Genomic DNA, 27,139 nt, shown 5'->3' on the forward strand with positions numbered 1-27,139 from the left:
TTATGATTCTCACCTGTTCCTTGTTACCCTGTTTTCTGTGTGGTTTTCAGTACCTGCCCTCACTTTGTTCTTCAAGGAGTCATTGCTGATGTTACTGCATGTTGTTGTTCTGCTTGGATTTTCTAATTCTGTGTTGTCCAGTTTCCCTACTATTTTTATTTATGTTTCTTTTTACATGTTATTTCATCTATTTAGTTCTGACTTCACACGGTTCTTTTATTTTCTCGCCTTTTCTGTTAATTTGTGTCAATAAGCCCCTTGTTACCTGGAGCCTTCCGTGGGTCGTCCCTCTTTCCCCGCCTTCAGCATGCCCTGCTGTAAGTATTTACACAAAAAGCCTGCTTCGCGGCTTTTGAATTTCATTTGTATTAATAATTAGGGCATGTTAGGGAGGTTCAAATGCATCTTGTGCGTATACCAAATATCTGATGCTCATACTTCCTCGGGGCAGTTGTCTAAATCTAACATATAACTCATGGTTAAATGAGTTATAATCATTTTAGACGCGTCATAAAATGCATCCCTTAATGACCCATACTGTCTCTGTTTATGAACATACATATTTAATCATGTCATTATTAAAAACATCATTTGTGGCATCAATAATGCATACATTTTTATACACAGATGACTGCACACTTTGAGTAAAACATATTATGTGGGAGGTAGAAACAGATGCTTTCTGTATAATGTGTCTCGATACGTAAATCGTTTGTTTTGCTTTATGTAAATCTAGAAAACGGTCAAAGAGAAAGCGGTAAAGGCAGAGGTGAGGGGTGTGAGCGGTCTGTAAGTGCGCTGTTCTGTTCTGAGCCTCCCTCAAGACTCCTGTCCGGTCCGCCTGTCGTCCTGCATTTACATTCACGCATTGAAGCACATGACACTTTCCTTACCCCAACTGACACAGACACAGGGCTGAATCTCTTTTCAGAATTCCATCTCGAAGCCAGACTCGCCACAACGTGAGACTTTCTGTATCATACGACAACTAGATGGCCCAGCCACTTGGCAGTGCACATGCTTGCATAAGAGCAATGTCACAGCAGAACTGCAGCGTTAAAAGATGGACACAAGAGATGGGGACCGGAAATAGCAATACCCTATAAGCAAAGAGACTAGATTTTAGCTTCAGATTGTAAGGTTCCTTACGAGGGGGGAGTCACTTTTGTAGCAGGAACAGATCATCACCCTGGATGCTTCCATCTACAGGCAGCACTGTTCTCGGTGAGGCGGGGGAGCTGTCGAGCACGGAGGAGAAGGAGAGGTTTGATGCCAAGCATGCGCGTGGCGGGCGGCGGCAGTGAAACCCCAAAACCTCACCGCAGGTTATGCGGCAAACCTTGAAATGGGGAAAAATGACAGCTTGGCTGACGCACAAGACACCTTTACACGTCGTGTCCGAGTAACATGTCCGTCACTGTGGGACGCGGAGTGTTCGGAGCCCTGCTTTTAGTCGCTCGCCGGGCAGACAGGTGGCGTCCGCCGCGGCCATTTCTGCCGGTATTTTCCCCTTAATAAGCACGGACTATGTCTAGTTAAAACCAGATAGGGACACGGTGTCTAACCGGCTTTCTGAATAATGTATAAGAGCGGCTTAGCTATGGATTAAGTTTCCCTCTGCTGACTTACATTTAAAAGTCCTCGGTAATACTGGCTTGTCTTTCTCACCCACAGGAATGCTTGGGGAGAGAGGGGGGGGGGAGAGGCGGAACACCGTTACCTGCGGAAAAAATCAATGAACTTCCACGTTCAAAAGTCAGATTCCTTCCCCCATGTGTACAAAACTAATGGTGAAACATTACAGCCTGGGCTATGCTTGGCGTTTCGCGCTTTGTAACATGCCGCTGTGTTTACAGCATCGACACAACAGGGGGAGGGAGAAGAAATCATCCCAGCAGTCAAGCAAATGAAGTTATAGTGGGCTGAAGAGAAAGTTGTGATGGATTTTAGAATAACAAAAAAAAACAGGATATTGAGGAATACAGTGAGCTTCACCAGCCAGGCCATGAAGAGTCTTTTTCTCACTTTTGCGGAAGGCTGATTGCCATTTTATAAGCCCGGCTCAAATCCTCTGTCTAGTGTCACACCGTAAATACACTTTCTGAGGCGCCAAAATAGATTCTCATCCCTGTCGTGCAGCGCCTCAAAGTGCCTCCTAACTGTCACATTAATTCATTCTAGAGACATAATTCATCATGAAATTAAACATTGCAACAGCTGTGAAGCAGAAACTGATGATGGAAGGACAAAACACATTTTTCTAACCTCAGCAAATCCTTCGCTTTCCACTCTCTGATCTCCTCCATTTGTGCCGGCCTTAAATGGCAGCAGTTAGCCACGATGCCAGGGCAAGCCTGGCCCGCAAGGAGCAAATAGCCGGGCGGCCCCAAGTGAGGCGGCAGGCAAATCTCGATTCCCAGGAACCTTCCAGAAGGGTGACGTGCCACACACGGGTTCTGCGGCCATCCGTTCCGGGCTTATAGGCGCATCCAGCGCGGACCTTGGCGAGGCTGCGAAGGTCACGACCCCAGCAGCATCCGGATCGGGAAGCTGGCGACTCAGATGACCGTAGGTCCAATCCTGTTACTTGAGACTCACTCCGGCACAGATTTAAGATGGAGAAGCCTGCCAGGCACGCTCCACACATTTCTGCGAGAGGCCACGTTCGCTCAGATAAGGGCAGGCAGCTTAACAGGATGCTGTCTGGTGGAACAGTCCAGAATACTCCACCACACGCCTTCAAGCCAAATACGCAGAAAGAGCGCAAATGTGTTCCAGGACAGAACATTAAGGTCACTCGAGCAAATCCTGCATCATTTATTTCACTCTGGTTGGGAAACAAACGCTCGCCGGGTCCAGAGAGGCCGCGTCTGAGCGAGACGTGGCCGCCAGGCCAGGGGAGGTTACTGCCGCTAATTCGGCATAGCTGTCGAGTAAGTAATTAAACATGTCAGAACCAATAAGGGTCATTCCTCAAGGAGGGGAGGGAGAGACAGCAGAGGGGAGCAGGGCAGCAGCGGGGGCTGGAGGTCGGTGTGCACTACAGTCTGGCCAAACTCCTCACCGCCGCCAGCTCCTTAATGGCATGCTCCACCCACATTTCGTTTTCATTATGATAAAATTTAACCATTCATTATTATGATGCAGTTGTTTAAAATTGTACCTTGCTATTATGTCATTGGTTCCCAGTGTCAGTACTAGCTGCCCGCTGTTCCAAAAAAGTCACTCAAAGATGCTAAAAAGATTAATCTATTAGCCAGGGGTGTGGTCAATACCTCCACTCAGCATTTACTGTCTCCACCCCACTGTTTGATAGCTGGCCATTGGTGGGTCCCCCCAGGCCTTAATGCTATCCTCTCATGCTATCCCTTGGGTCCGGCAGTGAAATATGTTCTGTCACCAACACTGATATTTCCGTTTTACACACTGTTCTATTCTGTTCCGTTCTATACACTGTTCTATTCTGTTCCGTTCTACACACTGTTCTATTCTGTTCCGTTCTACACACTGTTCTATTCCACATCGCAAGAGAGCAAACTTGGTCTCATTAGCAAACACCTAGAGATTAATGACATGCAGAGAAAGAATGGATCATCTGGCCACCCAGTGGTTCAACCCCCCCCCCCCCCCCCAGCCTACAACTTTTACCGTCATCAGCCCCCTATCGACAGCCATTAACCACGGGAGCCCCCCAAGATCTCTAACACATTTTCAACACTGGTGCCAATCCAACGAACCCAAATACCTGCCCCAGGAGGGTGTCCGGGTTACGCCACTGACCCACGGTTCGATGACGTCACAGAAGCGCCCGTGTGCGCCAGTACGAGACTGTTCAGCTCTCTGTGGACGCAGATCTTGAAGCGCCACACGTTCCTGCACACTATGGTTCCGTGTAGTCAGTCCAACAAACACGGCAGCTTTTGACTCCAGAACTTTCTCTAATTACAGCATTGTGATGACAGATGGTTGGACCGAAAATGTAGAGAAGTCCGACGATTATTTATAAGAACAAATGAGCAGAAATATGCTTGTAATTACACACATTCATAGCAAATAAGCAACAAGGCTCCATGCTCACTTTGTCCAGTGTATAACTACACTCCTGCTGCGTGCTGTTATGCTGTGACTCTGAATACAAACATATTCAGTGTTACAACCAACGAAACATCTACAATTCAGGCAGAAAAATCAATAGAATTTCATCTGGAAAGATGAATATACATTATCTGTGGTTAATGAGTCCTACTAAACTGGACTGATGCATCCAGAGGCATCAGAACATTTTAATGTGCAGAAACGACTTGACCAACAATAATAAATCCGAAGCTCCTTCTTTAATGGCAAACTTACGTCAATCTCATTTAACTAAAAGGCTGAATAGAGATGGTAAGGTCTAATAATCTCTCAGACATAAATGTGCGACATTTATGTTACCGTGTCCCTCCCCCGTGGGGAGCCACTGAGTAACAGACCATTGAGACGAGTCTGAATCACAGTTCCCTCTTTCCACGGATCGACGGGTGCAGGATAAAGAAGAGCATCTCTGCAGGAGACAGGTGCTGCGACGTGCCATTGTTGCAAAGGTTACCATCCTGAGATCTACTGCAGGGCATTCAGAAACACAACAGAGTCGGAGGGCTTGTCAATACGCCTGCCTCATGGGAAATAATGATCGTTCTGGAACATTTTTCAATATCAATACCGGACTCCTCTTGAAATTTACGTCTAAACTTACTGGGGATTATGTTTTTCGGTCGGTTTTACTACATGCTCTCGTACACCAACTTTGAGTTGCTTAACACGTTAAAATGAGATTAAAGTTAATGAGTTAAACTTGGAGAAACCAAGTTTATGAGTCACAGCGTCAACATTGTCTTTGATGGTGCCACGTGCATTTGTCGTTCAGGTTTAGGAGAACATGCGCTGGTTGACATGCTCCCTAAATCATGATGCACAGCAAAGCCGTACTGAATTAGTATGTCAGACAAGGACACCTTGAAAATAATGCCCAGGTAATTCAGACAAGATCGTTTCTCTGGGCGTTATCTAGACACAAGTACATCTGCTAAGTACATCTACTGAGGAAGACCGAGGAATCATGTCTCGTTACGTTTTAATGACTTTAAAATGTTGCTACCCTCCATTCAGGTAAAGCTCCGCACAAACAGATAGTAAATCATAAGTAAGTCAGGTTATAAAGTTTTGAAACTTATACTGAGACAACCAGCCAGACATCGCTAGTAGGTTACACGGCAGTATTATATAAAACGCTGTATTGTATTTCCCCGGAAGACACTTTCCCAGCTTCTGTAAACTCTATGACCTTCCAAACTACCAGTTATATAATCTAGATGCACTCTAGAACATTCTGGTAATACGAACTGCATCCCTCCAATCAACAAAACTTACAGCCTAATTGATTTGCATAGGATCACGTGACCCAAGATCTAAACGTGCCCCTAAGATGACGTCCATGTTTACATGAATGAAGCTGTTTCTGCTTCCACACCAGAAAGATACCACCAGTTAAAATGACCGTAGAATAAATGAAATAAACAGACTGAACAAAGACCATAAACAGACATACGGAACCCTGATGGTCATAGGTGACATTTCCGGGATCATTTGTAATTGCCAGTTCCATGTCTATAGCGACTGCCCACCTCTTCACTCTTTACAGCAGGGGTCTCAAAGTACCGTCCCTCAAGACGGTTATATCCAGCCTGCAATGCATTATTATTTTTTTTTTAATCATTATTAAATTTGGCCAGCAGATCCATCGATCATTCTCCAGAGAAAATGAAAAACAATGTAATGTCATTCAGCTCATCAGGGGCGGTCGATAGATTTTGCCATCGCCCCCCCACAAAAAAGACAAAATTCTACTGCCAAGTGTTTAGTGAATCATACATGTCATTTTATTTCTCTTTCACTTAAAAAAAGCTTATGTAGCCCACATGAGTGGCGAGTTGCCTGGGCTTAATTGGAGTCCGAGACCCTAGTCCGTGATTGCTGGGACTCGGACCTGTGACAAGCGGTGCCAGGACACACGTTTCACTGTGGACTCCAGCGATGGTTCCACTGGTCAATAAATAAATCAAATTAAATCAAATCAATAAAACTGACCAACTCCTGCTAGCGATGCGGCCTCACAGACCCAAGACCTGGGCAGATCTGCTCAGAAATGAGGGTAATTTGCTCCCTCTCTGCCACATGCCCGGCAAATAGTAGGCCTGTCTGGGACTGACAGCTTTGAAAAGGAGCAGAAAATAGACCCTCCATCCCCCTACCATCAAGACCCCCGATCGTTAGCTCCCGAGACGCCACCGCCCAGCTGGAACTAAACCCATTATGCATATACTTTAATGAGAGAATCTCTTTCAAAGGCAGATTATCTGTGCTGGATATGAACGTCTGTGTTTCTAAGCTGCAAATTCCGAGCGGTTTTGTAGCTCTGGTTCTGTTCGCGATAGCTACCGACAAGCACCAGTCATGAAAGAATGATTTAAATAACCGGGAAAGCCGTTTAATTAAGAAGAGGAGAATTAAAAGAGCAAGAGACACACTTCATACACAGCGTTGCCAAATTTGGTCAGTTGGCTGGAGTGAGATTTTCAATTTGACAAGGGTCTGCATGCACATTTACATGTATGTAAGAGTTTTATTGCCTTGGAAAATCACCAAACCACCCTAAAGCTTTTGATGTAGCTAATTTTAGGTTTAAAATATGCCGTAAGATTTCTTAGCAGAATGTGAGAATTTGAAAGCGTGAATGTCACAAGCAGAAACACTGCTTAAACGAAAAAATGACATTAGAGAATAAGAATGGATTTGATCGGTTAATATTTAGTGTGGGGCGGCATGGTGGTGTGGTCGCCTCACACCTCTGGGACCTGGGTTCGAGTCTCCGCCTGGGTCACAGGTGTGTGGGGTTTGCATGTTCTCCCCATGTCGTCGTGGGGTTTCCTCCGGGTACTCCGGTTTCCCCCCACAGTCCAAAAACATGCTGAGGCTAATTGGACTTGCTAAATTGCCCATAGGTGTGCATGTGTGAATGAATGGTGTGTGAGTGTGCCCTGCGATGGGCTGGCCCCCCATCCTGGGTTGTTCCCTGCCTCGTGCCCATTGCTTCCAGGATAGGCTCTGGACCCCCCGCAACCCAGTAGGGTAAGAGGTTTGGAAAATGGATGGATGGATGGATGGAATATTTAGTGTCTGTGTTTATCCATGCAGAAAATGATCTGTTGTTATTGCAAGATTACATTACACTCCTTTGTTATAATGATCCGATCATGATGCATATATATGCTGCATTTACACTGGAAATTGGTCTTCCTTGAACCCCTTCCACCCTCACAACAGGCTCAATTCACCAGGATATGGACTCGGCAAGGTGTGGAGAGCTTTCCTTGGGCATGTTGGTCCATGCTGACATAAATACCTCCCAGAACGACATTCAGCAGGCTGGTTGTCTTTTGGGCGCCGGGGCTGTTCCAGAAAATCAAGAGATGCTGCCAAGTTTGCAGAAGCCAGCAGTGCTGCAGTTCCTGACACACTCAAAGTCCAACAGCTGCTTCCACACCCTGATCAAAGGCGCTCGAGTCTTTTCTCTTGCCCATTTTGCCTCGTGTAAACAATCCATGTCCGAATCGCATCAAGCATTGAAAACCACATTCTGTCTCCTCCCCTTCGTCTACATGGACTGAAATGGACTCAACAAGTGAAATCAATTCAGGATCATAACATTCTCCCAGATTCACCTGGACAGTATATTTCAGATGAGAGCAGGCATTGCTGACATTTCTTATATGAATTGGGTGAAATCCCCACAATCTGATAAGCGTGTGAGCCTTAAGGTATACTTCAGTCAATCTGTTAGACACATCTGTCTGTTTTCTCTTCACAGATGTGCAGTTTCCTTGTGCATAATTCAAGCGTGTTTACAGCAGTTGCCAGAAAAGGTGAAGACCGCAGCGAATTCCCAACTGCTGCAGATATTCCCTTTATCAGCGCCGCAGTTATATTGCGATTCTGCATCTGCTCGCCCCTAAAAAGTGGATGTACCGCAGCAAACGACCGAAACTTAATCTGGGCAAATATCACCCTCTCAGGAAGGCCATGTCTCGACAGAGAAATCGAAAGCCTTCCTCGGCAGAGCGGTCACCTTAGCCAGGGAGCTACGGCAGCAAAACAGTTTGCTAAGTCCATAGCCAGGCTTCCATCCATCACCGCCAGGGGAATAAGCTCTGTAGAGCTGTCTCACTCAAAATTATAAAAGCAGCTCGGCCAGCGTGTTCTTGGCTTCTTAAGGAGTTTTTACAAGCTGAAAACGATAATCTAGAACTCTGCACTCCTCCTTTGTAAGGGCCTCTCATTGTTTGTGAGAAGCCTGGATGTCTTCTGCCCACCTTCATCTCAATACAAAGAAACAATAATAAAAGATGAATGAACTTTATCCCACTAAGAGATCATGGATCTTGTCCAATGTTAGTCACTCCTGTGTAGTTACAAGTGGAAAGATACAGCAAAGGGCTGTAGAAGAACAAGCCATGAGTTGCTGGAGGCTTTGATCTCTCCCTGTCTGTTACACGCACACACACACACACACACACACACACATACACACACACACTACTGCATATGGGTGTGGCAGACGCTTCACAGAGGAGCAGACCAATCAGAGCGCAGAACCAGAACCTCTTCTGCCGTCATCTGATCTCAGCATAATCGTCCAGAAACACAAGAACAAGAAAGACAAAAAGACAAAATATGTCAACTGTCAGAGGTCTCTTTATCGCCACGGAAGACGTCCGGAGGAAGAATGTATCGATGTGTGTGAACTGGAGCTGATTATTCATCAGCGTCGTGTTTCCACGGATTCAGTCGGAAGGGGGCCGTCTTGACGGCACGTTCATAAATCAGACATAAGCGGAAACATGAACGGAACCTTAAACTAAGCATGTAAATACATGCTGATGCCTGCTTAGATATGTAAGGTGGCATATAAATGCACATCCATTTAACCAAATTGCATAAATGATCAAAGGAGGAGATTCAGGGGCTTGTGTAAGGGGAGGGCGGCTAAGGATCCCGAGAAGCTCGCGTGCCTTAGCAGTCATTAGAAAGCAGATAGTGCTGTTGATTCGCTTTTCTCCCAACCCCTATAGTGAAGCATTTTTTAGCCCTGTTCTTTAATAGATATAGACAGAGAAAGAGGACAGAAACCGATATTAATAAAAAAATTCCTCAGAATCCCCAGTGGAGTCACAGGACACTGACGCCTCAGTTTGGCATGAAGTGTTTCTGCTGCAAAAAAACCTTAGGGAGTCCCACATCACCCTGAGCCCTCCGCCACCATTAAATGGCAACTAACAAACTGTTATCGCTAATTTTTCACGTGTCGGTTATCAACACATAGTCATCCAATCAGATGCCAGCACACCATGCATAATCATGTGATTCCTCAGTCAATCACAGCATACCCTTACAGGTCAATTACATCTACCCAGGCGATTACTCTCTCACTTATGCAAAACCACATTTAATCGCACCCATCCCTTATCCTCTGTTTTACACGTAATAAATCAATTATTCTAAAGACCGAGTGCAGTTATTTAAACACCCTCAATAACCAATCAATAACTTCAATCACACTAATTAACTCAATCAATCAGTCAGTTAATTACATTAAATAACTTAACTGATGTAAACCGACTGTCCTATTCTACAGTATTAATTGCTCAAGAGTATAATTTAGTGGGTGCATAGTGGACTCAATACTGAACGTTATGGAAGGTAATGAAAGAGCTCAATCAGCCTTTCCTAAGATGCTGGTCGCTGTGGTACATCTACAGGTTAGCTTCTGCCATCTTTAATCTGGGAGTAACCAAGGTTACAGGAATCACTCTTGAGCGGGAAATGGACAGAAGGTACCTGATCAATAGTGAATTACCCACCACCTTAATTAGCAAACACCGTCTCCCGACGATCAATCAACGGAAAGTCAAGAAAGGGGCCGTAAATGAAACCTCACAGCCATTCTCTTGGCCTGTTTCCAGCTGTGAATTACTGGGAACGCAGCTCCTCATTCTAAGCTTATGGGAATCCTGCAATTGCTCTTTTTAACACATTGTTTGGAAAAGATATGAATCGCTAATGCTGTTTATTATTCATTACGGATGTTGTAATTATTATGCGCTATTATCATTATTATATAGACATTAAATAAAAGACAGTTGGGAAAACAGATACAAAAAAAGGGAAAAATAAAGGAATTAATACAAATCAGCCAGTGGAAAGCTGAAGGGTAAGTATGCAGCACAGAGCTGTCCAAGCGTCTGTCACGAAGGTTTCTATTCAGCTATACAGATGCATGTTTAAAGCTCTATGAAAGTCATGTTCAGTAACTGTCAAAAGGTGGTCCTTTTAGTAGACTTGGCATTATTTCATACGAGACTTTATGGCACAAACGCAGACATGGAATTAAAATGAAACTGCAGCAAATTACTCTGCTCTTCTGTACCTGGGTGAGTTTGATTTCATTCCCTAGGACACTTCAGTCATTATCTATTTATTTATAAATAATTATTTTCCTCATTTTCACCCAATTAATGCCATTGCATCTCTCTAATGCAACTCCTGTGTCACGTTGAGGGGGGGGGGGGGTAAAGACCGCCGCCCCCTTGCTTTCACACCTTGGACAGCAGCCTTAATTGCACAAGTAACATTCATGGAGAAAGCAATAGGAAAATAAGCTTTCATTCCCATTTGTACAAGACCAGGTACATTGGAATGCTTCATTTCGCATATCCCATCATGCTCTCCTTTGAGACTGAAACACACACACACACACACACACACACACACAGCTGAGAAATTGCATGATGGATCTATAGGTGCCATGTTGTCTCTGAGATACATGCTTGTGTTTCTTTCCAGTTTTTTGCAACAGCTAGCATCAGTCAGTTCCTGATTTTATTTTGGGGATATTATGAGAAAACAATCCAATGGACAGAACCATGATGCTTAGAAAAGTTAGAAGCTAATGAAAGGTGAAGGAGGAGGAAGACGACGAAAAACAAGCTAGATAGATTCAGCCATCAATGAACCTGTCACCAGGAATCCTGTAATTCTGAAATTTCCATAGTTACTATTTTCTTTCATCAGCAAGCTTAAAAATATGATATTGCACTGCGTCCTCATTAGTAATCTCACAAGAAATAGATGTTATCTGATCACGACCTCATCAAACATGCTGTTCTGCAGCAAAACTAAAAGTCATCTTCACAAGCAAATGGTTAGGAACCAGCTTACTTGCAGTAAGGTCGTACGAACTACTATACTGTAATCTTGTTCCTTATTAAGTACCATCAATCAGTGTAAAACTGTGGAATTTACTAAATCATATGATTAAGGATGCATAAGGAACTATGAATAATAACTATGATTTTATTTGCTTTAACCATCCATCCATCCATCCATTTTCCAAACCGCTTATCCTACTGGGTCGCGGGGGGTCCGGAGCCTATCCCGGAAACAATGGGCACGAGGCAGAGAACAACCCATTATGGGGGGCCAGCCCATCTTGCTTTAATCATGCACAGATTAAATTAATCACAGATTAAATTAACACACACACACGTCTTCATTTTTAGGTTATTTATTCTTTTTGCTTATATATAGTGACGGTTTATTTACATATATTATTGATTTCCTCCCACTTTTCTATGCAACATGTACAACTTTCTGCTGGTTTTGCAAGGATTATCCTTAACGGTTTTCCGCACAGCCTCCCGGCCTGTGACGTTCTGATTGGGTCGGCACATCACTGAGTTTTGCATAATCAGTTTGTAGCCAATAAAAGAGCTTTCATTTATTTTAATTGAATAGGCTTACATGAGTGGAACCCTAGGAAGATGGCTTTTTGTGAAAAAGGTAATGTAATGCACTGAGATTCTTCTCACCAGTACGAATTGGCCTTCCAGAACTGATGCAGGCACTTGCTTGCCCCTCACCTCTGAGCCTAAGAAAAGATTGCAGCGTTCCTGTCCGTCACCCCTGTGCTAACTACAAAATCTATCAGAAGTGGATAATTATATGAAAAGTACAGCAACACCCCGGTATCCGAGTCAAGCTGCGTCCAATCTGTGTGGTTCCCTGCATGAACATACAGTACATACCGGGACAGCTATTTTCCTTACATATTATGCGGAAAATTTAATTTTGCTCCATCTAAAACACCACAGTTTGTCTCCCCAAAATATCCCTTCACTGAAACATGCAGACTTCAGCATGATGAACACCACCTTTAAAGAACAATTACCTAAATACTAAATGGTAAATGAGGAAGGGAAGAATGTGGGAGATTGCAACATGGGGCAGTTGCATCATGGCTTATTCCTAATGAGCTACGGTGATGATGTCACTGCTGCACATGCTCAGTAATCCCCCCCATCCCCGGAAGAAGGCAGTGACATATGAGAATTCGTTTCTACCTGCAAAAAATACTTTTCAAGGTGAAAAAGTATTTTTTTAGTGATCATAGTTTTTGCTTGGCAATGGTCTAAATTGTGTGAAGCATTGTAAAGTCACATTATTTTAATCAGTGATTTCTTAGCTTCAAACAGGCATCGCTAGCGTGTGTCAAAGCTATTGTGTCAAGCTAGTATAGCAAGTTCTATGGTGCCTGTCAGTGTAAAGAACTGAAGGAAATGCAAAAAGTGCTGCAACTGTCCCTACTCTCCCCTAACAACATGGGCCTTTGTGTTTATTTACAATCATTTCCGCTGTATAATTAATTATGTTTATTATGTAATACTAATAGCAGTAGACCTTTAATAGTCACATTCATATAAAAAATAAGAAATTTGTATCAAAATTAGAAAAAAACGTACATACTCTGAGGAGCTGTCGCTGAAATGTTTTTTTTTTTATAAAAAAAATTCATAATCACATAATTTTTTATATGTCCTTGCCAAGATTAGGCTCAAGTAATCTTGACTTAGCCCCTGATCTTTTCACTAGCTAGAGATGTCCCTGACCTGGACGTCGTCGCTTGGATAACCAATATGAATATTAATATTTGTGGATAATGTAGGGGGAAAGTTATAAACTAGGATGTGGAATTCCCATGATGTATAGTAGCACAGTTCCTATAGCTTTAAATACTGCCAAGATAAACATTCTTCTTAGCTAGAAAACCAGAGAGCGTCTCTCCATCACGCAATCAAGTGTCAATCTCCGTCACTCAGAAATCATAATGGACAATTTCTTAAAACATTTACTACCACTCAAAAAATCCTTAAAAATGACCATTAATACAGCCCTATACTTTAAAGATTCACATAGACACGTTATTCCTCATTCATACACGAAAACCAAGATGTAAAAGGCCTATGGAATTTTATTAATATATATGTATATATTTCTTCAGCAATTAAACTTTTTTTTTCATTTGTTTATATGTCTGTACATTCCAGTCTGTTTTTATTTTCATTTTATTTGTTTAATTAATAAACAAACCCCTATGATGAAACTTTTATTTATGTAGTTATTATAGCTATTAAATAAAAACATAATATATTTTAGAGGATTACTGTACAAAATTAGCCTCAAATAATATCGGGAGACCATTTTTTTCACACTTACAGCATTAAGTATTTCATAGCTAACACTCTGAGAAATGTTTCATAACATCAGTACTACAGAGTCACACTGAACCTTAATGACCACGGAGCAAAAAAAATGTGTGGGGGGGGGGGGGCATTGTATTGTCTCAGCACAAATCTAATAGTTGTAATTTATTTCCGATAAGGGATGATTTATGATCAAATCAGATGCTGAAAGCCTTACCTGGAATGCCCCACACTGAAAAGTAGGCTGTAAGATTGGTTGGGAATGTAACGTTCTTTGTCTAAACTCTTTCTCCTGCACACCGTTGTGGACAATGGTATAGGAGCTGAGTAAAGGACATGGGCTCGGCACTGTGGGCAAGGGGTTTTAACGCTGGATCGCGTTTAACTAATGCAAAGAAAAAGCTATTTAGTTGATCGGTCCTACGGTCGGTGCATGCCTGTGAGAAAGATTTCAGACTGAGAAAACATGGGTGATTCATTCTGCATTCGCGTCAGGAATCAGCCGTAGTTTCCTGGACTTCCCGCAGTCATAATCGCTTTAATCTCCCTCTCGGAGAAGCCCGGGACTGTTCAGATGAGAGCTGAGAGCCGTTTTGAGAGCATCAGGCTGCCCCGTACCGAGGTCACACTGAGATACTGGATGGCAATGTTTATGGTGGCTCACATTTTGCTGGAGGATACCGGAGTCTTCTCCGCATATGCACTTTATGGAATACAAATTTAAGCAAGAGAAAAAATTGGGACGCAATTGTTTCCATTCAGAAATTAATCACGCTGATGAAAAGCGATTTCCTAAAAGGATCTGCAGGTGAACGAATTTTGCCTGCCTGTATCTAATGTGGGGTAATAGCAACACAGGGCACGTATACTATCCCCGAAGCAGACGGACTCTTTTTGTGTTGAATAAAAAGAAGAAATGCTTGTTCGCACCAAACAGGACCCTCTCGATGCTCCGCCGGTCTCACTGTTTCCCTGATTTCCCAAACCGCAAATGTTTTTCCGAGGACCGCACACCTCGGCTATTTTTCAGTCCTTTGACTTTTGTCTGGGGAACTAGTGATAAATTAATGTATTAGAGGGCTCTGCTTTTGAAATCCCTCATAAATATGATATGCACTTAAGCTGATTCAAAGCACAGGGCATTAAAAATCACATCGATCTGTACAAGATTTAACTCTCTCAGTTTCATAAGGTGGTTAATTGGTCAGTATTCTTATTTCTCTTTATTTCAGATTTCTTCCAGCTGGCAGAAATGCTGGTTGTATTAAATATTAGGCCTACTGGTTGTCGAAAAGTGGAAATGCACTCGCAGCAACCCGCGAATTCAATTAAAATATAATTGATTTACATCTGTAACATCTACCAGAGTGTGTGGAGCCATCAAGTGAGAAAATGTTTATTTTAAAGTGCTTGGGGGGGGGGGGGGGGGGGTGAAGGCTCCTGCATTAGACATGGGAATTACGGAAGCCATTATCCGAGATGTTAAAATGAACTGAAAGATGAACATAATCAAAGACAGCACATCACGAAACCCGGAGACCATAATCAGCACCGAATAGGACATCTTCAGCTTTTCCCAAAGGGAACTGTGACAGAAGAACTATTTAGATTGACATCATCTTCTTCTTTGATCGCTTACCCTTCACAAGAGATGCTGCGAAAAGCATCGACAAAAAACTGTTGGAGAAACACCTCCCAGTCTTCAAACACCTGGCCCAACCACTCCGAGATCTGAAGCCTGATCCACCACACTGTATGACATCTTATTATCATTCAGAAATCTGAAATGACACTTTAGATAACAATCAATTAAAGGCATTACACAAATTTGCACTGTCTCCAACCCCCAGCCCCGCAGGATATTTTAATGACCCATTTTAATGTTTTCACATGTATGAAACCGGGGGGTTAAGCTTGCTTGGGGTGCCGCATGGGCTCCGACCGACACTGATATTTATCACACCTGAATGTTACATATTGAAGTAATGATGGTAGGGGCGGACGCTGACTCATCAGCACACTGCAATTAGGACGTTACATAGTAGGATCTATGCGGGAAAAACAGCACAGCCCCCCCAGAGGAGACCCACTACACTGCAGAATGCTCAGGTTGGTCACTCGGATCTCACAGATGGGGTGTTATTTGTGTACCGAGCAAAGTACAGTAAGAGCGCATTCCGGACCACCGAACAGCTTTACGTCTCAGAGAAGGCAGTCACGCATTTATTAAAGGTATCCATTTTGGTATTCCGCAGGTATTCATTTTGGGATCTTGAAAAACCAATCGCTGATTCCAACTAGACAGAGAGCCTTCATTAAAGAAAGTTCATATTTATGAAGTCAACTGGAGGCCTTGAGTAAGACCTTGGTGCTGGGTAGCGAGGTTAATGTACTGTAATTCAGTTACATTACTAACCGGGCTGATGTGACTGTAGTTATCTTTTGTAAGCTTTCCTATCTCATAAGCAGACGGTTAGCTACTGACACAACAAATAACAACTACATAACAAGCTATGACCTCACAAGCATTTACTGCAGATAGGATATTCGGCCGGATAGTTTATTTAGCTATACAGTCTGTCAGCCTTAACTGACTTTCTCTATGCCCATCTTGCGTATAGATTCCAAGGCCTCATTTATATATAAGCTATGCGCGACCTTTCGCTTCATTAACGAAGCTGCAGATTCCTCCGCACTCTGTCGAAGACACCTGTTGGATGTAAACAGAAACACAAACATGCCTTTCCTGATCTTCACACTCCATTTTCCCAGATTTTTTTTTATTTATTTTTGTGTCTCTTGCACGAACAAATCACATTCATTTAGCTTCCTAAAAGTCAGTTTTTCTTAAACCCATTAAAGTAGCTTTCTCTCTCTTTTTTTTTCCATCGCTTGACAAAGCAGTCATTTATTCAGCTGAAAAAAGACCCACATTCCCTGCATCCAAACACGCAGTCAACTTTTTTAAAGCCCCCTTATGGTTTTTCAGCACATGGCAAATGGCAGAACGAACCAGAGACGTCTTTTTCCATGAGAAGCTGCAGTATCACTCTGCAGCACCCTTTAGGAGAGTTGACACTGTCAGGGGGGCTGGCTTGTGATGGGGGTGGGGGTGGCTTTGGAGTGCGTGGGAAGGCTGTTCTGATGGTGGTGGTGGGGGGTGTTTCTGGGGAGTATTTTGAGTCGAACTCCAGATAATTATTCTGCCACAAACCAGCTCACCACGCATTAATTCAAAGTGTAGGGCAGGCTGAAACACTGCTATTACTTAACTGCAATGTGTTTTCAAGCTTAAAATGAGAGAAGCAGCCATCTTCCAGTCCTTCAGATGGAGGACTAATGAGCTTCTCACCAGAAAACAGACATATGCTGCAAGCATAAATTTTAACTGATATGTTGAACCCTTACACATACAACGAAGGAAATTCTTCTTATCTGCAATGCAGGGTCTGCAATACCTAAAATACGGAAAGTACAACCATTACGCATTTACTGAGCACTTGTAAAACAGCACAGAATACTTCCACTCTTTAACCAGTTCACAAACACCATACTCCAGTGCACTGTACAAACAGCACACAATACAAGTGGTAAACTATGCTTTATAGTACACAAACACCATATTCCAGGGCACTACACAAACAGCAAACAATACAGGTGGTAAACTATGCTTTATACTGTAGTAAACTATGCTTTATACTGTAGTACACAAAGACCATATTCCATGGCACTACACAAACAGCATACATTACAGGTGGTAAACTATGCTATATAGTATGCAAATGCCATACTCCAGTGCAGTATAAAAACCACATACAAGTGTTAACCTATACCGCATAGTATGCAAATGCCATACTCCAGTGCAGTATAAAAACCACATACAAGTGTTAACCTATACTGTATAGTATGTTAATGCGATACTGCAGTGCACTATAAAAAACACATACAAGTGTTAACCTATACTGTATAGTATGCAAATGTCATACTCTAGTACAGTTTAAAATTTGTATACTATACAAACACCATACACCAGGGCACTATACAAATAACATCCAATACAAGTTTTACACTATACTATATGTAACTGTTGCAGCATGCGGACAGGTAACTGGAGCCTAACTGGGATTTTGTCAGACGCCTCATGCTTGGCTGTATGGATGATAAACCCAAGAACCCCGGACACTCCATAACAGACGTGCGTGGCTCTGTCTGACTGGCACGTAGATGCGCCCTCTGACTAAGAGTTGCTGTGGGGGGCAGAATGGGAGGGGGGATAATTAAGCCTCCATTATCCCCAGTTCCGAGGACACGTGCACTCTTAAGGGTTTACAAGATCTTTCAGTGCATGCTTTAAATCCACTGTCTTCATCAAGGCAAACAGCGGAGCGTGGCGGCGCTATGCTCCAGCTGCCGCAACCGTCCCTGCAGCGACAAGATCAGCCTTAATGACGGATCATTATGCGGGAGATCTCCCTGTCTCACTCTCGTTAGCTGCCAATTCGCAGCAGTACGTCTGTGCGGCCAACGAAAACCACTCTATTTTTGCTCAGGGGGAGCAGGAGGGGGAAATGTCCCAATGGGCCAAAGTCCTCCTGAGTGAAATGCTGCAGGAAGAGCTGATACGAGAGTCATATGAGGTTATAGGACAGGCTTGAAATCAGACGGCATTTAAACATGCCAGATAAATCATGCAATCAACAGTACACATCTTTAGAGTCTCACTAGACACATTTTACACCTCACCCACCAGCAGCTTGGTGGCGATGATAAACAGACGTCTTACAACCTTCAACGAATGGCTGTGTTATTGGAACAGACTGTAAATAGAGTACTACTCATTAGCAGATGCAGTAATACTCATTAACAGACACTTGGATTTTTTACTTTTCTTATTTCTATATATCTACATTTCTGTTAGACACTCCTACAATCCACAGGCAAAACAAGATCGCGGAATTCATCAAGGAACCCCTTCATCTAGGAGTCAAACTGATGTCTTATGGAAATGCTGCAAAATTTCATACTGAAAAATGGCCCTGATTAAAAACTGCAGTTGTCTGCAAATGCAGTTTATTTTCTGCAGTAAAACAGTGAACTCAGGCTGCACACTAAGCACAGGCAGCCAAAAAAACTGGTAATGTTACTGATTAATGGGCAATAAAACAAGGAAGAAATTTGCTTTGACGGATATTTCATGGCAAGTCGACAGATTTTTTTTCTGCATTTTAAATTGCGCCCGACCGCATGTGCAGCATACACTTTCTGTATTATAATGATCTTAAGCCACTTAATGCATTTTATAAACCCAAGAACTGTTGCAGTTCTTCTGCTCATTGTGTGTTTTCTCCATAACAAACTTCTACACTCAGCATAACTCAGTGGAATCATTGCATACTGAAAAATAAAAAGGTATGTTTTTAACCAATAGGGGGCACAATTTGTCCCATTTTTCTTAAACCCCCCCCTCCCCCCCCCGATATTCCTTCAGACTGAAAGTGGCAACTCCAGGCGACTGCCCCGTATTCCGTCTTCAATCAATCATAAGGCTAAAAAGGCTAATGGCTTCTTGGTTTTCACAGCTCAATTTTAGCCATCCTTCGTACGTAGTCAGAATAGTCACCTTGAGCTTACAAATTCAACATAAGTCATCAAATTAATGCAGCATGTGACCAGAAAGATGGGCCAACAAACTCCACTTCTGAATTCAAATTATAGTTGCAAAGCAGCATAAGTACATAGTAAATTCGATCAGATCCATATCTTCACTTATACAATCCATCAGCAAAGACCCCTCAGATACTTTATGAGCAATGGGATGAAGTATCAGACACTTCCATTCTTTTTGCTATCACTGCTACAGGTTTGGTGTGATCTGTCTCAAAATTTGACCTGTTTCAGATATTCACCAATGTAACATGTCTGCAAAGTTTGAAAAAGAAACATCAAATAGTATTTGAGTTATTGTGCAAAGGAGATAAGTCTGTGGTGGCGACAGCTGACTGGTCCCAAAATTATATGCAATCCTTGTCCAGGGAAGACAAATAATATGCCATATCTGTTTACTGAATTCACAGTCCAGAATCTACTGTAACTTCATACTTCATACTGCATCTGAATCCACTGCATAACAAAGAAAAACAAATTAACTGAAAAGGCTAAATCTATGTGCAGAAGGACCTTAAAGGACCTTTGTTTACAGTCACGCTTATTTTGTGAGTTTATGGGCCATTGCAGAGCTGTAATTTGCTTTAGAAAAAATTAATTGCACTCGGTGGGAATTCCATCTGTACTAAACTGTGTTATGGCAAAGAATAAAAATCCATGTTATAAAGTGTGTTCTAAAATCAATTTAATGATTATTTACCTACTTTTCAGTCCAAATATAAGTAGCTTATGATTTCATGCTATACGTTTTACACCAAGACACTCTACTGTAGATACAGTAAGTATGTGGCTCACAGATGTCACCACAGGCTGTTGAACTTTGCTCTCCAGATCAGTATTTTAACTTCTTTTTTGCCATGAAAAGCCAGAGCACATCACAGCATATCTCAATGTTAACAACTGTTACCCATTATTATCTATTAACGCATTAGCACAACATTCTCTATGTCGTGGATTTGCAAACAGTCTTAGCTAGAAAGCTTGGCTCCGGCATCTTTCTGAGGCAATTACACTTTTGGTATCACCGGCTACAGCAAAATCCCCTTGGAAACTGTATAGAAACAGATATAGATTGATTTTCAGGGTCAGGAATGCCCTTATGAGGTCTAGAACCTTCTAATTACTTGTTGGGTTTCTGAATCTCCCCAGTCAGCCTAGCCTCTTGTGTGTCTCCATGACATTAAGACATCTTCTCCACTGCAGTCCCAAGGAAGGAACCGGCAGCAACATGAAGGAAAATGATTAAATAAAAATGGTAATGTGATGTGAATCTCCGAGAGAATAGCCAAACATAACCAGATTATTCAGCAGTGTCTGAGGTGCCCTATCAGGAGCTGTTGTCCGTTCTCGGGATGTGAGAGGTTCCTCGCGTGCATCTCTTAGAGACAGGTCAGGTCTCGCTCCTTCCTGGCATGCCCTCGCCAAGACCACGGTAAAATAATAACAGACTTAATATGCCGATAACAGAATTTGCAGCCAGAGTAGCCAAAAATGGCTCCCAACCTGGCAGAAATGGCTCATCTGTGAACTATTTTCCTGCTCCTTTCTGTAGCATCTCATATTCATCTTGTACATTATTAATTCAGGGCTGGGCTGCAAATCAGATGAAAGACCTGTATGTGAAGTCTGTCACTCTGACCTCTGGATGGAATCACGTTCGTGCTTCCTGCTCAGCTATCAAGGGTGAAGACCCCCATAAGGCCTCCATTTCTCTAGGGCTGGGTTCTGGCCTGGTGCTCTTTAATTCACATTTTCAGGTTTTACAGAAGGCTTTATGGCTTTCCTCCTCTGAGACCAAATGTACAGTACAATGAAGCCTGATACTTTGAACCGCAGAATGGTTAATCCTGAAGTCTCTCTTGCCCATGGTTTTTCCATAACATTCTGTAAAATGTATAATATACGGAGACATCCAGGTGAAAATGAAGCTTAGCAACGCAAACTCCTTACCCTCAGACTACTGCATTTCATTTGCAGTTTCTCCTCCTCTTCCTCCTATCACATTCTTTTAGCTCCTCTACATCTTTCTCTTCCCATCATATTCATTCCCCTCCTCCTCTTCTTCACATTACCTTCATTCAGTTCTGGCACCTCCTCCTCTCCCTCATGTCACCTTCATTCAGCTCCCGTACCTCCTCCTCTTCCTCTCATCACCTTCATTCAGCTCCCGTACCTCCTCCTCTCCCTCACGTCACCTTCATTCAGCCGCTGCACCTCCTCCTCTTCCTCTCACCACCCTCATTTGAACTTCATCGGACCCTTCATCTCACACCCCCCGCCCACGCATACTAACCTACTTCAGCGCCTCCACGTTGCGCTGTCCTCATTCAGCTCCTGCTCCTTTAACTCCCCTCATTCAGGTCACACTCCCCCAGCAGACCTGTGTCAGACGGTAGCGTTCCGCTGTGAAGGCAGATGGAGTTGCACCCAGCATCAGTCGACTGCGTAAATACGCTAACCTTAATAAAGCAGTAAAACATGGAAGACCCATGCAGTTCTTTTTACAGTCAACATAGCCGCACTTAACTCTGCTCCAGTGAACACAAGTCAGCCTGGTAGCCTGTTACCTGACCCTGGATAACACAGTATTCCACCACCCCCCCACCCCCCGTCAAGTTTGACCACAGAAAACTCTGGTAATACAACACTTCAGTCTTCAATTTGCCTCTATATGTGGTTTATTCAAAACACCCCCCCCCCCCCCCCAAACAATAATGACAGGCAAGGGCTGTTTTTTTCTGTTTTTGATTGATAAGACCCCCTTCTGCAAACAGATGGCATTGCCAACTGTGCCACTGCAGCTATTGCAGGGCCTGGCATGTACCGAATCAGCTTCCGGGGACAGTGATGAGTTTTCCCCAGGGAAATGCAGGGCTGTGATGCTCGCATTAGTGATCTGAGTCTGTTGGGGTGGCCAGGGCATAAAGTGACACACTTATAGCTATGCTGGGGATAAGCAGGTGGAGTGTGAAAAAAAAAATCAGGTGTCAGGGAGGGGTTAGTTATTCTAAGAATTATAAATATAGCAGCGATTTCCTTCAGTTAATTAGCAGATTTGATGTTTCGGCTGACGGCTGTATCTAAAGCGGCATAGGATTTTATCCGTTAAAAACTGCAAATGAATCACCAGGTTATGTGACACCAGAACTATCTGGGATTGGAACAAACAACCCGGCGGGACCAAGCCTGCACCTTAGCCACCATACACCACATCATCTGCTTCTGTACTTTGCTTGATGAAACAGTTGCCATTCAGCTCTTGACGCTGCAAAGCAATGTCATCCTTGTACTGTGTCTATCTGCACTTTGTGTTAGATCCCTCAAAATATCAGTAACAGAAAAAGTAAAACGTCAATCTGGATTTGAAACCTTTCCACGACCATCAGCATCCCTTTCACTTCACACAGGTGTCATTTATGTGGAAATCTTTATTTTGGGAGTCAGTGCAGAGGGTTTGCAGTCCATTGACCACTTGCAGCATGCAGAGGAGAAATAGCTGTACTCCAGCCTGTCAGTTCAGTGGACAAGAGGCACAAGATGATAAATGCAGTCGATGTTGAAATGGGACACGTGATAAATATCGTGCCAGAACTCGAGCTTCGGAGACCATTTTCACTCTGATGGAGCATCAAAACAAACCCTGAGCATCGCTTCAGGACTGTGACACTGAGCAGAACCGGGTCTGAGGCAGCGAGATGCTAGAAATTGAGCCATCGACAGCATTTTCCTAGTTTCCCTCTTATTATCTCCACCTCCCCAGAAGTCCGCATGGGTTCGTCCCTCGGTTCTTGTCGTCCATAATGAACAACCGGCCCCCGAAGCTATGGTGTGGAACGCAGCTCAAGGTCGGACAGCGCAGGACAAATAGGGTCATGGAACAACCTTCGGCAGAGTTTCTGGTTGTTCGCAAACGCAGGCAAAGTCAAAATTAGCAAACGGGATGGCCTGCGTGGTGAAAGGAGTCCACAGCCCCAGACCTGGGTCAAGAAATGCGTGTTTGAGAGACCAGATGCTGATACAGGTGGCATCACAATACAATGAAAACCGCTATTTGACTATTGCGACTTTTTACTATTGATGGAATGCAGCCATTTTAATCTGTCTACTGCCTACACACAGACAAAGGTGTCTGCTGTAAAATACTTTGTTTGAAAGAAGATCTATGTAGGCTACAAATAACATGTCCATGGTAAAAAGTGCATTTTGATCAAAATGTCTGCCATTTCTCAGTGGTGTTGATCCCTGCATTTGGCATGTAGAAGCGCTTTCACACCATCAGAACTTTATTTCTGCAACAAGAACCTTTTTACGGAAGCAGGGTCTATTGTCAAGTTCACACCGCAGGAACTTGGCCTGACTGTAGTTCCTCAGAGGACGATCTGGAACCCTTTGAAGCACCTACTCCAGACTAGGTACTTATTGCTTGAACACTATTAGGAGACCTTACAGCAATAAACTTCTTGACCACAAGCACCGGCGCTAAATTGGAAGTTACACGGAAGTGTAGGAAAAGTTGTAGTGGAGCAATTGAGCAGGTGGAAGTATTTTTATACCATAATTACATTTAATGCATCGATTAATAATTTTTTTTGCTCGCCTCTTCATATTTCTGTACCAGAAAATTCGACGGCTATCAAATATACTTTTGTCTAATGTCACCGGTGCTGCTGGTGAAACTGGCCGACGCTTATTAGTGTGGTAACGTGACATTATTTGTAGCTATGCGGAAAATGAAAGATCAATCTACTGCCTAGATTTAAGAAGAATCATAAACATTGTGCGGATCAGTTGAGTAAAATATTTGTGCTCCCATTGTTTGGGCGTGGTGGTGTAATTTAATTTGAAATTATATGAGAAGTTTAACTTATTACGTTTTTGTGCCTTTCTTGCTTATTTAGCATTAAGGTCCCAGTGGTTGCAGAAATTCCAGGTCAGGAGCCCAGGGCCTCGTAAACCGGAACCAGGTTCCGCAATTTTGGTGTGAAGGAGCCTTATTTGATTGGTAAAAAGATGTTTTAGGAAGTCATCTATGTTACTATTTATGTTTGTAGTAGTTAACATTTGTATTTATTTGTATGGATGACTTTATTTGGCTAATGATCACAACTTAACTTTCATATCACTGCGAATTGCAAATATAAAGTGAGATTAGTTTGTATCCTGCTGACCATTTAAAACATTTAACCGTTCACTGATGGTTGTGTTAAGCTAAGTTTCTATTTGTGATGCTAAGGGTGTATCATTATGTTATTCCACGTGTAATTTGTAAAGTGTTTTCTAAGAGAATACGGTTTTTATACTCCTGAAATGATGGATCATTGGAGGTACGTGTTTTTCATTGGACGGAGATGATCTGCAGTGAGGCTGACCTCCGGTTAAACTCACATCAATGGTTCCGTTTCATGATCATTTTAATGGTGGGGCTGTTAAGAAATAGCCCAAATTTGGCTTGCCGTACAAGAAGAAGATCTGGATTCAGCTCTATAATTTATAGCTACCCTCTAAAGGATAACCATTCTATTCTTTTTTATTAAAATCCGAAAGCAATCTTGTGACAGATTTAAGCCGGCAATGTAATTGTGCAGAGTAGGAAAATAAGAATATTTTTACAGCAAAATGGCCCTTTGGCAGCCTGAAGTTTTTGTCTTGAAAGTTAGAGCTGTTACTTCCGTAGTGATATGTTATTGTTGTGTTGTGACGTGCAATTAAATTCCAGTTCCATGTGATCTACTAAACATCTGCTAACAAGTTCCCAGCCTGTGAGTGTCTGTCAGCCAGAGGGCTGGAGCTGGTCGCTGCCACTCTATATATGAGCAATACCATTAGATAAGGGCATCCCAGTGCTTCCCATTGCACTGTCGGCCTGGAATATAATAAAATTAATAGGCAGTTTATTTTTTTATTGGGGGAAATACAGCGTGGATTACAGGCAGTGTGTTTAATGTAGTCTTCCATTCAATTTTCACAAATGATTGAAGCTCAGAAGGTTATGAAATGTATCCATTCATGCATCCAGATCACCGCTAGCTTCATTAGGTATGTGTTGGCTGGATATTAAGTTGTTTTGTAGCTGTACATTTTTGTACGTTCTCAGGCTCAGGGGGAAAATGATACCCCAGCCATCCTTAAGAAAAGGCATGATGGATTTGCAGGTTTTCAAAGGAAAACACCAAAGCTCAGCGCTTAAAGTACAACCCAGCCGGCAAGGCTGAACAATTAAGGCTTAGGTTTACCCAGGTCACTACTACCCCTTTAGGCATATAGATTTTTCCTCAAAGGGGCAGAGTTTAAGGGGTATCTCTTTAATTACCTCTTGCGATTCCAGTCTGATGAATCAATGATATCGACTGATTAATTACAGGCTGGGGTTGCTGCGTGTTACGAGGTCATTCTTTCATTGACAGAAATGGCTCTGCTAGAATACGGCAGATGGTGTTCCTCGCACGTGGGGGGGGAGGGGGGGTGCCTTTTGTAGGCCTTATAGTACTTCTCCAACTCTCCGATCTCAGACGTTTTCCCGAAGAGGTCAGAGGATGGCAGCCCACAGAGTTGACAGAGAAATTAGTACGGAGGGCTTTTACTATTCAGAGTAGTTTAGACGTCAAACAGACAACTTCATTTGCAGTTTTAAAAGCATATATCAAAATAATACCATCCATCCACGCTCGTGGGAGTTTTACTTGCACAAAAATGTTCTGAGGGCAGAATGAAAAATGATTGGTTTAAAGAGATAATCACTCAGAATTTGGGGGAGGTGGGGCTAGGCAGCTAGAGGAGGTGGGAACGAGACATTTAACTAGTTGTTTGGACCCGCCTCTTCTACAGTCTTATTGGGTACCTCTCTGAACCAATCATTTTTCAATCTGTCTTCAGAACATTTTTATTTAAGTAAAACTCCCATAAGCTCCACCCATCCATCAATCTTTTACACCAGTCTGCCAATACAGGGTCACACTGTAAACCTGGTGTCAATCCCAGGCATTACAACACACAAAGGAAAGTCATGGACAGAATGCCACTCAATCTGTCACAGTGTAAGCAATGAATATTCACTGCCATTCATTCTGTGGACGATTGCATGAATTATATATAAATTTTAATCCATCAGGAAGCCTTGCAGACATAAAAGCCTGGCAAAACAAACAAATTGTTTGAAAAATAACCCAAAGAAGAAGCAGAGATGATAGCTGTGATGTTATCCTTGGCCTTGGACTACAAAGTACAAAGACCGTTCATTAGCATTCCGCGAATAAAACATCAGATCGCATCAGCATATGTCAGCTTCAGGCTTCGTTTTATTGAAACATCCATCCATTTGCCCATCTGCCACCTGTTTATCCTGGTCAGGGCTGCAGAGGGTGCTGGAGCTTAGCCCAGACAGGACAGTGCACAAGGTAGAGGCAACCCTGGACAAGATCACATAATCATATGGGCTAATCAGAGATGCCTATTAATCTAATCACCTGTCTTGGACTGTGGGGGGAAAATTATAGCTCTCAGAGGAAACCCAGGCAGCACAGGTAGAATATGCAAACCACCCACACACAGAGCAGGGGTGAGATTCAAAGCCCCAATGCTGCAGGTGTGAGGCATCCCACTGAGCCCCCCAAACACTGGTTCAGGCAAACCAAAAACCCCACCTCATCTCAGATGGAGCCACACTCCCTCTCAAATCAAGGGCATTTCTCACTCATACTGAATAGTAATTCCTAAACCTCACGAAGCCAGTCATTTCAAATTTACTAAATAAGTGTACATGTTAAATAGGGCAGTATATCTCACCCTCTCAGACAATCCAAAAAGCTTCTAGATACATGATCAACAGCTGAATACGAAATTAC

General features: G+C 42.9%; 1 protein-coding gene across 6 annotated transcripts in view; it reads right to left on the reverse strand.

Annotated features, from left to right (window-relative positions):
• LOC125709623 (beta-1,3-galactosyltransferase 1) overlaps positions 1–27,139 on the reverse strand; it is a 90,019-nt gene that overhangs the window by 11,317 nt on the left and 51,563 nt on the right. For 3 of the 6 annotated variants that reach the window (XM_048978253.1, XM_048978255.1, XM_048978256.1), the window contains exon 2: positions 21,592–21,701. The exons of 2 other annotated variants lie outside the window; for them this stretch is intronic. The gene's annotated coding sequence lies outside the window, so the exon portion shown is untranslated. Of the gene's footprint in view, positions 1–21,370; positions 21,439–21,591; positions 21,702–27,139 lie in introns of those variants that run through there. One more of the 6 variants, XM_048978258.1, reaches the window with a different exon arrangement.

The sequence above is a fragment of the Brienomyrus brachyistius genome, chromosome 16 (genome assembly GCF_023856365.1).
Source record: "Brienomyrus brachyistius isolate T26 chromosome 16, BBRACH_0.4, whole genome shotgun sequence".
In the NCBI taxonomy this organism is placed as follows: domain Eukaryota; kingdom Metazoa; phylum Chordata; class Actinopteri; order Osteoglossiformes; family Mormyridae; genus Brienomyrus; species Brienomyrus brachyistius.